Here is a 10118-nt window from a genome sequence, read left to right as displayed (position 1 = left end):
TATATTTCCAAGAATTCGAAGTCATTTCTCGATATTTTTTATGAGAATTTTGTATGAGAATGTTTGTATAAATTTCTTCTGTCAAAATGACTATCTAGATATCTGGTTCCATTTGATTGAGGTTTTGAATATCGAATAGCAGAAAGCCCGCCATTTCGATTAGGAGTTCATGTTAACTTGGTTGCTCTAATTTTCTTTTGTTCGATTCCATACTTTTCCAATTTAAGTTAATTAATTTTGTCTGGTCTTTGCATATAGCAACTTCTTAAGTAGCATGCATTTAAGTCTCGTTATTTACTTATGTTCCCGTAAATTGATCTTTAGTTTGTTTGACACAGAAGAGTACTAATTTAAAAATAAATAAGTTAAGCTTTTTTAAGTAAATTACCATATCAAATATAAATATAAGATTCACTTTCACCTTATTGACTGTTTCAATAAGCAAATTTCCGGATTTAATACGATTAAAATCTAATAGTAGTTTATCAGCTACACTGGCAAAAATACGCTTCTATTGGTGGACTGAGAAAACTTGATCTACTCATAAATACGAAAAAGTACAGATAATACAGATACCTGTTATCAAGCTATGTAAAACAATTTTTTTTTTCAAAAATGTGTGGAAGTGTTCTGGAAGATATTTGGTTTTAATAGATGGTCAGTAAATGACTTATTGAAGGAAAAACTTAACGACAACACCTCCAATGGACTACTTTTCGTTGAAGTACTGGAAATGGTTGATTTTTGCTTGTGAGCCAGCACTGGTTTCAAGCTTGAAAGCCAGTATTCAGCGTAAAACGATCTTAGTTAATTGAAAAAGTAGTGAAAAATCGGACCTTCACGATGCTGTTCATCAAATACTCTCGTGGTGGCTATATGCCGAAAACATTTTTTATTAATAATTACATAAAATTATGTACCGATGAAAAAAATTAATTATATACTGTATAAAAAAAATTGATTTATTTTTTTTTATTTGTATGTTTTTTATTTTAATTTAAAATTCTATTCCACTTAAGAAAACAGCCAATTTCGAATTTGATAACAAATTCTATATTGTTTATGTTATGTTGAGATTTTGAAAAAAGATTATCTTTAAATTCAGAAATATGATCAGATTTTCGTAATTTGTTTGTCGATCTTTATTTTATTTTTTTATTAAATTATGTAAATAAATGTATATATATACGCTCACCTCGAATGACCTCAAAACTAGTGTTGGAATGCCTTCTACTTCTGAAAGATCTTGCTGAAAGGAACAGGGTTCACTTAATATGGATCCCAAGGCACAGCCGATTTGATTGAAATGAATGAAACAAATGAAGTAGTCAGAAAAGGGGCGGCCTCATATTATATTAGGCCACAACAATTCTGCGGTCGTTCATGGACCTTTTTCAAACTTAAAATTAATGAGTGGCTGAAAAGAGCAGGTCAGACTGATTAAGATGTTACAATTGTCTGCAGACAAGCTAAAGAATCCATGCTGTGTCGATCAAAAGCCAGAACTTGTCAGCTACTTATGCTGAACAGAAGTGGCGTCTGACTTGTCATAGGGTTACTTACTGGGCATTGCAGAGTTAAAAAACATTTATTGAACCTAGGTATTACTAGAGACAATAGCTGCAGACTATGTTACAAAGAAGAGGAAACAGCAGAACACATTCTGTGTCACTGTGATATTCCCGTCAGACTCACACTTCGGTACTGATCCACTGTCTAACTACTTTTAAATGGAATTACGCAATATCTCTACAAAGAATAATGGCTGTTACTTGTCTATGGAACTAAAGTGGATATATCACAATAATCCTCAAAGGATGCAGTGACGTGGTGACAAGTTCCCAAATATATACATATATATACATATATGTACATATATGTGAACGTTCGTAGTGACTGACTGATATTTTATTTCAATTTGTTATTGTTTCCTGGTACGAGTGCCCAGTGACGTAAGAAAACAAATATTGCGGCAAAATAAAGTGGAAATAAAAAATATTTTTTTTTTGTGCTGCAGGATAATCGCTTGGTGGGTGCTTTACCAATCTTCATAAAAAGAAGAGTTACTTGTGTAAGTGTGGGTGGTAGAGAGAGCAACTTGGCAACTGCCAAAGTGCAACAACAAATGGCAGCAACATTATCAACAATGACAACAGCAATAACAACAACAACTACTACTACTAAAGCAGTAACAGTAACACCATATTTATTGATGATAGCATTCAGTGGCATTGGCTGTGGTATTTGTATTGTGTGCTCGAAGCAAAAATAATAAAAGTATTGAAAGATTATTCAACACATTTTTCGCTCTTGCACACTCAATGAAAACGGAAATAATTAAAAAAGTTGCCATATTAAAACTGTAGTAAAATCGAATGCTACTAAACTGAGCAACACAGAGCAACACAGAGCAGTGCAGAGCAGCGCAAAAAACAGCGAAGGATAGCATCTAAACTGAATTAAATTGAATCAAAACAAACTGAACCGAACTGAACTGAACCGAACCGAACTGCGCTCTGCGCTCTGCTGTGGTGTGCTGTGCTATGCTGAAGTGAAGGGAACGATTGTGTCAAACGAAAACCTTCAACGTTGGTAGTGTGGCACTGTGGTACTATAGCACGCTGCAAAGACACAAAACAATAAAAAAAAAATTGAAATACATTTTTATTAAGAAAAACTATATTAAGTTACAACAAAAAAAAAACAAAAAAAGTAAAATCAAAAAAAAATGAAAACCAGTACGATAAGGATCGCTGCACATTGTGTATCAGCGCGTGGGTGCGGACGTGAGCCTACGGCGCAGCTGGCGCAATATAACTAAGAGTGTTTGTTGTTCTTGTTGTTGTTGTTATTGTTGGCATTGTTTAAATTCGATATGTGGATACTAATATCCTCTTTGCTGTTGTTCTTTTGCGTATGTGTTGGCATACTGATATTGATATCGTCATTGGTTGACTGGTTGGTGTTGCTACAATTGAGTTTGTTTGTTTGCTTTCATATTGGTTTCGTATGAATATTGTGCGGCAATAAGTTTTTTTTTGTTTTTTTTTAATTTTTTCCAACTTTTGTTATTGTTGCTATTGTTGTTGTTATTATTATTTTTATTGTTGTTGCTTTAGCTTTCATTTTGAAGTTGCCTTAAATTTTTCTGTGCTTGTTGGTTGCGCTTGTTGTCATTGATTTTGTATGCTTTCAATATGTTTGTTTGACTTTTATTCATGTTGTTGTTGTTGTTGTTGTTGCATGCTGACGATGTTGAAAACTATTGAATCTTTTATTTGATGAATTTATTGGATTCTACCAAGGTTTGATTATATATACATATCTCTTATTATATATATATATAAATAGTATTTTTAATAGCTCGTGTTTACAATTATTTTCCAGCAGCTTTTGTTGCCAACTTTTACAGAATATTAATTTTATTTTTGAAAGGATATTAAAATCTTTATATTAATAAACTTTCCAGACTTGATTATTATAATATATTAACTGTGGATCACTTCATTTTTTCATTTCTTATTTTCCCAACTGTTTCTGTATTTCAGTTTATATATTATACTTTAAATAGCATTACAGGATTTCACCGATACTGACACGGATTTTAAAGTCTAAAAGTTTTCATCAGTGCGAACATTTATTTCGCACGAAAAATTGATATAAACCTTCATATCAAAAAAATATTATGCTCTAGATGTATTCACCCATATACTATTGGTGAACCAAACACAACTAGTTTCTTGCTAATTATAGGCCTTCTATAAACTCTTCTACATATGAGTTGGGTCCCGCTTTCATGACTAGATTACTAGACTACTGACTGCTGACTAACTAAATAACTTACTGACTAGATGACAGGTACTTCGACAATTGTGTAGGGTGTGCAATTCAAACTATTACATAAGGATTTCAAATTTTTAACCAACTATTTAAAATAAACTATAAAATTATTTATTTATTTATTATAATTAATTACAAAATATTAAATCTTATAACTAAGTTAGGAAAAAAAAGCGCTAGCTGTCAGGGCTTTCTGCTTGAATATTATAAATTAAATTTTATTGACTAGACTATAAGCTTTAATATATTTATATATCAAAAGTATATTTTAAATAGGCAGATAGGTAAGAATTAAAAGAAGAACAATCGTTAAGTGTATGATTTATAGATGGTGTGCTATCACAAAATTAACAGTTTGATGACTGATCGCCACTCTAAACAAGAGCTATAATATCGACAAACTTAACAGAATTCAGAGGACGGCATGTGTAGGCATCACAGGAGCTTTTAGGACGACTCCTTCGGACGCCCTAAATGTGATGCTGCATTTGCTACCTATTGATCTTCACATTAAAAACATGGTTTGTAATAGCGCTGTAAGACTGAAAGTAACAGGCGTATGGTTAGAACGAACATATGGACATAGTCGGATTCTAGGTACAGTGCCAAATTGTCTGTATAGGATGACATCGGATTATCTGAATCCGTGTATAGACTTCGAAAGGAACTTCCAGACAATATTCCCTTCAAGAAATGAGTAGAAAAGGAAAAATTTCGAAGCAAATTACGATATCTCAATATATACAGATGGCTCGAAAATGAGCGGTGGGGCAGGAGCAGGAATCTTCGCACCATCTAAAAATATAAATATCTCTCTTAGGATACCTAATGAAGCTACGGTTTTTCAGGCTGAAATCCTAGCAATAAAAGCAGCCTGTCGGCAAATTGCAAGCCACATCGAGAACAGATGTAGTGTTGCTATTTTTATTGACAGCCAGGCAGCAATTAAAGCTCTTGAATCCTTTATAACAAAATCAAAAATAGTAAAAGAATGTAGAGAAGCAATCGACGAGCTAAACCGGTTGGCCGATATCACACTCATCTGGGTTCCTGGGCATAGGAACATCGTAGGGAATGAGAAAGCTGATAGTATAGCCCGCTCTGGTGCCTCCCTAGATGCGTCACTGGCGGTATCAGTCTATATTACCCTGGAGACCATCAAAAGAAGTACCTTTCTTTACTTTCTGCAACTCGCCAATAACAGATGGAAAGCACTAAGGTCATGTGCAACTTCCAGGTTAACGTGGCCCACTTATAATAAAAATAAATCTCTGGAACTCATCAAAAAAGATCGCGTAAACACTGCAAGGCTTATTGCGGTTCTTACTGGTCATTGGTGGTTAGGAACTCACGCAGAGAAACTGCGTATTTCCCATAACTCTCACTGCAGAAGTTGTGGAAACCCGCGGGAGAAAGAAACAATAATACATTTTCTCTGTGAATGCCCAGCTCTAGCATCCAGAAGATATAGGTTCTTAGGAAAATACTTTTGTGATAGTTTATCAGACTGCTCAATGGTAAGGATGAAAGACCTGTTAAATTACCTAAATTCGGTGGGATGGATTTAGTCTCTACTCTTCTATACTAGGGTTCTTGCGAGGAATGTGGTAACAAAACGGCGAAAAATCGCTAATTGAGGTACATTTGAAGTTATCTTATGGCCTGCCACTGCAACCAACCAACCAACCATCGCCACTCAAAAGATGTTCATGAAAAAGCTTTGAATGTCCCATACGTAATCCGATAAAAAAATTATATTGTTGACGAGTGCATGATTGTGGGTATACATTAAGACTGAAAAGTTTTCGGAAATTCTCATTTAAAATTCGCGCGCTGTATATTTTTCGATATTTTAAGTTTATGTAGTTTGGCAGCACTGTCCTTAATTACTATGCCAAAAATGAGCTCGATCTGTCAGACAGTTCGTTTACGGCAGCTGTTGAAACCAGTTCACCTCAGTAGTGCGTTGCGAAATGTCTTCGACGGTCGTACGACCGTCCTGGAAGGCTTTGTACCACTCATAAACTTGAGTTTTCGATAAAACTGATTCCCCATAAGCCTTTTGTAGCATTCGCAACGATTCTGCACACGAAATTTCGTTCGAAACACAAAATTTGATGCAAACTCTTTGTTCAATATTTTTTTCCATTGTTTTTTTCGCAACGCCCTACTGAGGTGAACTGGTTTCAACAGCTGCCGTAAACGAACTGTCTGACAGATCGCGCTCATTTTTGGCATAGTAATTAAGGACAGTGCTGCCAAACTACATAAACTTAAAATATCGAAAAATATACAGCGCGCGAATTTTAAATGAGAATTTCCGAAAACTTTTCGGTCTTAATGTATACCTTTTAAACCACTGGTATTGATTGACTTGTAACGATTGTTGTACACTGACCATAGCCCATTCGTCCTCTGTATATTTGTCTATAAATTTTAAAACGTCTTTACTTTAGAATGTCTTGAATAAGAATAAAGGAGAGCGAATGGCGGCAGAGGCAGCTTGATCTGCTAGTTCGTTTCCTTTATAGCCAACAAATAACTAACGAAGTTGTAAATACTATCCATTCTCTTATATGTTCTATCTTATCAATATTAATTTATTTATTATGGTATAAACTTAGCTTATTCACAAAGAGTTTGTACAAAAGTTTACCAATTTTGCCTATTTCGAGCGATATATCTCATTTTACCTATCGATTTATTTGTTTCACTGTTAATGGTTCTACGCCAAGAATTGCTTGATCGTCCTTGTGTTTTACTGCTTTACAGATTCCAGGTTAGTGCCGCATGTGCTACATCATTTCTGCTTTTGAGTAACGTGTGTCCAATCCCTCTTTCACGAGGGGCTCCTGCATAGTTGCACGCCATAGTTGCTGCAGGTCTCATCCAGAGTATTCATGTAAATTGAAATCACAAACATTTAAAAATGTTGGTATCCATTTGGGAATATCTATCTGATTACGATATCTTCACATATATAATCGAAGTGTAAACAATGAAAAAAAGCAAGCAAAATAAGCAAAAGTTTGTACTCATATAATTTTAAAACTTAAAAGAACTGTAAAAAAATTATAATCATATAAAATAATTATTAATTATTATAAAATTGCATTATAATTAGTATAATGTGTGCTATTTTCTTTACTTAATTATTTTAAAAAACTGAATTTATTCAGTGTAAATACAAATTTCATCAGTGAAAACTGTCAAAAATGCATCCAGCACATCTTTATTTTATACTAGCTCGGAAAACTCACTAATACTTGAGGAATATAATTTTTCAAGAAAATGTAAACTACGGAGCCCAAGAAGGCCAAGGTTCACACCGGACTGTAGTGCCAAATAAAAAGAAGAGAAGTAAACTGCGGTGAGAAATGAGTTTTTCATTTAAGATCCCCAGTATATCAGTGTAATTGCACCAAAAAGTAAATACATCTATTATATATGTTAAGCCTTTTCCGAGTTAGTGCATCTGGACACTTTTACTCTATGATAGCTGAGGGGATTCTGCAGAGTCCCGCCCATCTCATTGACTAATTTGAGTATTCCTGATAATCTTATTCAATGATTATTCAATGATTGATCTAAGATCTGCGTACTGTCCTGTGCGGTCAGTGATTACTCTGTGATTAGATAGTGCTAAGTAGGGCAGCCTGTCGGTTTTCGCATATAGCTTCAGTGCTCTGTCCCTTATGTATTTTTTGACCGGATCTATTCTAACGGCCCTTAGCACGTCATTCGTGTGGATGTACCATGGCATTTTGAAGAGCCTTCGGAGAGCCTATTACCTATTACAATTAAAAGCATTTGGGTAATATATGAAAAATATTTTTAATTCTGGCGTGTGATAATTTAAAATGTGAAATAGATATTTGATTCCAGATATTTGTTTCCTTTTAACTGATATGTGCATTCGTTGTTGAGGTCTGAATAGAAATAAATTTTAAAAGTATTTTATTTTATTTTGTTTTTATTTTACACTCTCAAAAGTGCATAAATATGTAATTTCAGATATAGGTATATATTAATTTGATAGTGATTGTATGTGATTGAGAGTAAACACAATTTCATGAGCAAATCATGAAAAAACCATTACAATGGACAATGTGGCTGTAAAGTAATGTATGTCAAAAAACTAATTGCAATTTATAACACAGATACATACATAAGTAACTTTTTCTATATGCAGATATTCAGTTATAACATAGATACATACATAAGTAACTTTTTCTATATGTAGATATTCAGTTATGGATATACACTTTGACAGTTTTATTGAAATAAGTTGTTAAACAATAAAAAACAAATTGGTTAGTTGTTTTATAACTAAATACTCGTTTAATAAAATCGGTTTTAATCAAGATCTCTTTTATTTTGTATTTGTGGTGAACATTTTAGTGAAATACTATATTTGTAGTAGCAGTTACTAAATTACATACACATTCAAAGTATAAAATTGAACATTTTTATTGAAAAAGCGATCACATAAATAACGAACAATTTTTATGCCAAGTGACTATAAACCGAAAACTAAAAATAAAAATATCCGCAATTCGGGCTTCAAATACTAAAGAATAATGTGCACTGATAACACAGCAGGAGGAGATATGCTTTCGGAATCATACACATATGCATATATCTATTTATATATGTACATATATATATTAAAACATGTGGTTTATATTGAGAGTAGAGAGTTTTGTGTAGTGTTTTCTTCCAGTGTGAGTAACAAGAGTTAACTTCACTAGCTATCAAAAGCCAGACAAACAATTTTACACATCTCAAAACTTTTAAGTGAAATAGCAAGAATCAAACTAAGTGTTGTGATAAAATATAAAACATTTTGAAAAGCCAGTAGACTCAGTCCAGACAGAGCAAAGTTTAGAAGACAATAACAAATGTCACTCGCATAAACTATTCTAAAATGACTTATATTCCATATAGAATTGTTGTTTATAGTTTTATGCTATATACTTATCACATTCTAATCTAAAATTTACAAGTAAAACATATTCTACGAGTACATTAGAATTAGTAATTGGGGTCAGCATATCTATTTACTAGACATGTCGCAACAAAAACAAAATTTGTACTGAAAAAAAATTTTTGTTCACCTACTAAATTAATTTTTTTATTTGGACGAAAATGTATGAATTATTTTTATTTAATCTTTTTTTTTCCATTCTTTATATAAGCTATAATATTTTTATATTGCTGTTTTAAATTAATACGCAATAAATTCAAATTTAAATTTTTTTAACATACAATGAACACAATCTATATTGTAAGCTTTGGCTACCCTAGGGTGTCAGCTGCTTTATCATAGTCGGCGCTTAATTACTAAAGAAGCTGACAGAATATTGCGTGACACTAGAATCGTATTTACACGTTGCGATTAAGAAAATTTTTTAAAAAGACCACAATAGTCAGCATACGAACAATGCTAAAAAACTCGATTTTCCCATTCAAGTGAAAATGAATCAACCTGACAAGCATGATGACAGTTCTATTAGATCGATAAGAAGAGAAACCCAGAAATTTTAAATTTTCTTCTAGCCAATGATGGACACTGACATATGAAGCGGAGTAATTTTCTTCTCATACACAGAACCATAAGTCTAATAGAATTTATTGTAAGGTAGAGTGATTCTTATAGCACGTCTTCCAAGTACACAAAAATCTATCAGTAGTGGGATGCTAAGACCCAATTCATAAGAAAATATGCTACTGTCGACTATCTCATCCATTTTAGAGTTGTCAGTGAAACTACTCTATCTAGACTCCAGTCATCCTTACAAGGTGTATGCTTTAATCGGGGCATTTGGAAAAACACAGGAGCCAGCTTTACCATCAGCACGGTTGTTGGAATACGCTGCAAAAAAAAAATATTAGTGTTCGCACTAGATCAGGATAGACTTTTCATAATTTCAGAGTCAACGGAGATTGTTGACTATTTACTGATGAGTGCTTGCCTGTCGAGATTCAAATGCTCTTCTAAGAGGATAAATGTTGGTTTTTTTTAAATTAAGTTTAGTGTTTGTTTTGTTTTTTTAAAGATTCCCCACTCACAGCTACTATTCGTGAGTGTAGTCACTGAAAAAGGTTCTACTGTTATCTGTGCAAATGCAGAGAAACCATGCAAGGGCTGGCACAGGCTCTTACAGGAACAAGTTTTCAAAGCCAAACCAATGCTAATTGAAAGTGAAATTCTAGTAAATATGCTCAACTGAAACATGAGAAAGACAGAACGTACTTTAAGGCCTGCAATGTTTTAA

Source organism: Teleopsis dalmanni, chromosome X (assembly GCF_002237135.1).
Source record: "Teleopsis dalmanni isolate 2A chromosome X, ASM223713v2, whole genome shotgun sequence".
In the NCBI taxonomy this organism is placed as follows: domain Eukaryota; kingdom Metazoa; phylum Arthropoda; class Insecta; order Diptera; family Diopsidae; genus Teleopsis; species Teleopsis dalmanni.
Note: the sequence above shows the minus strand (reverse complement) of the source record.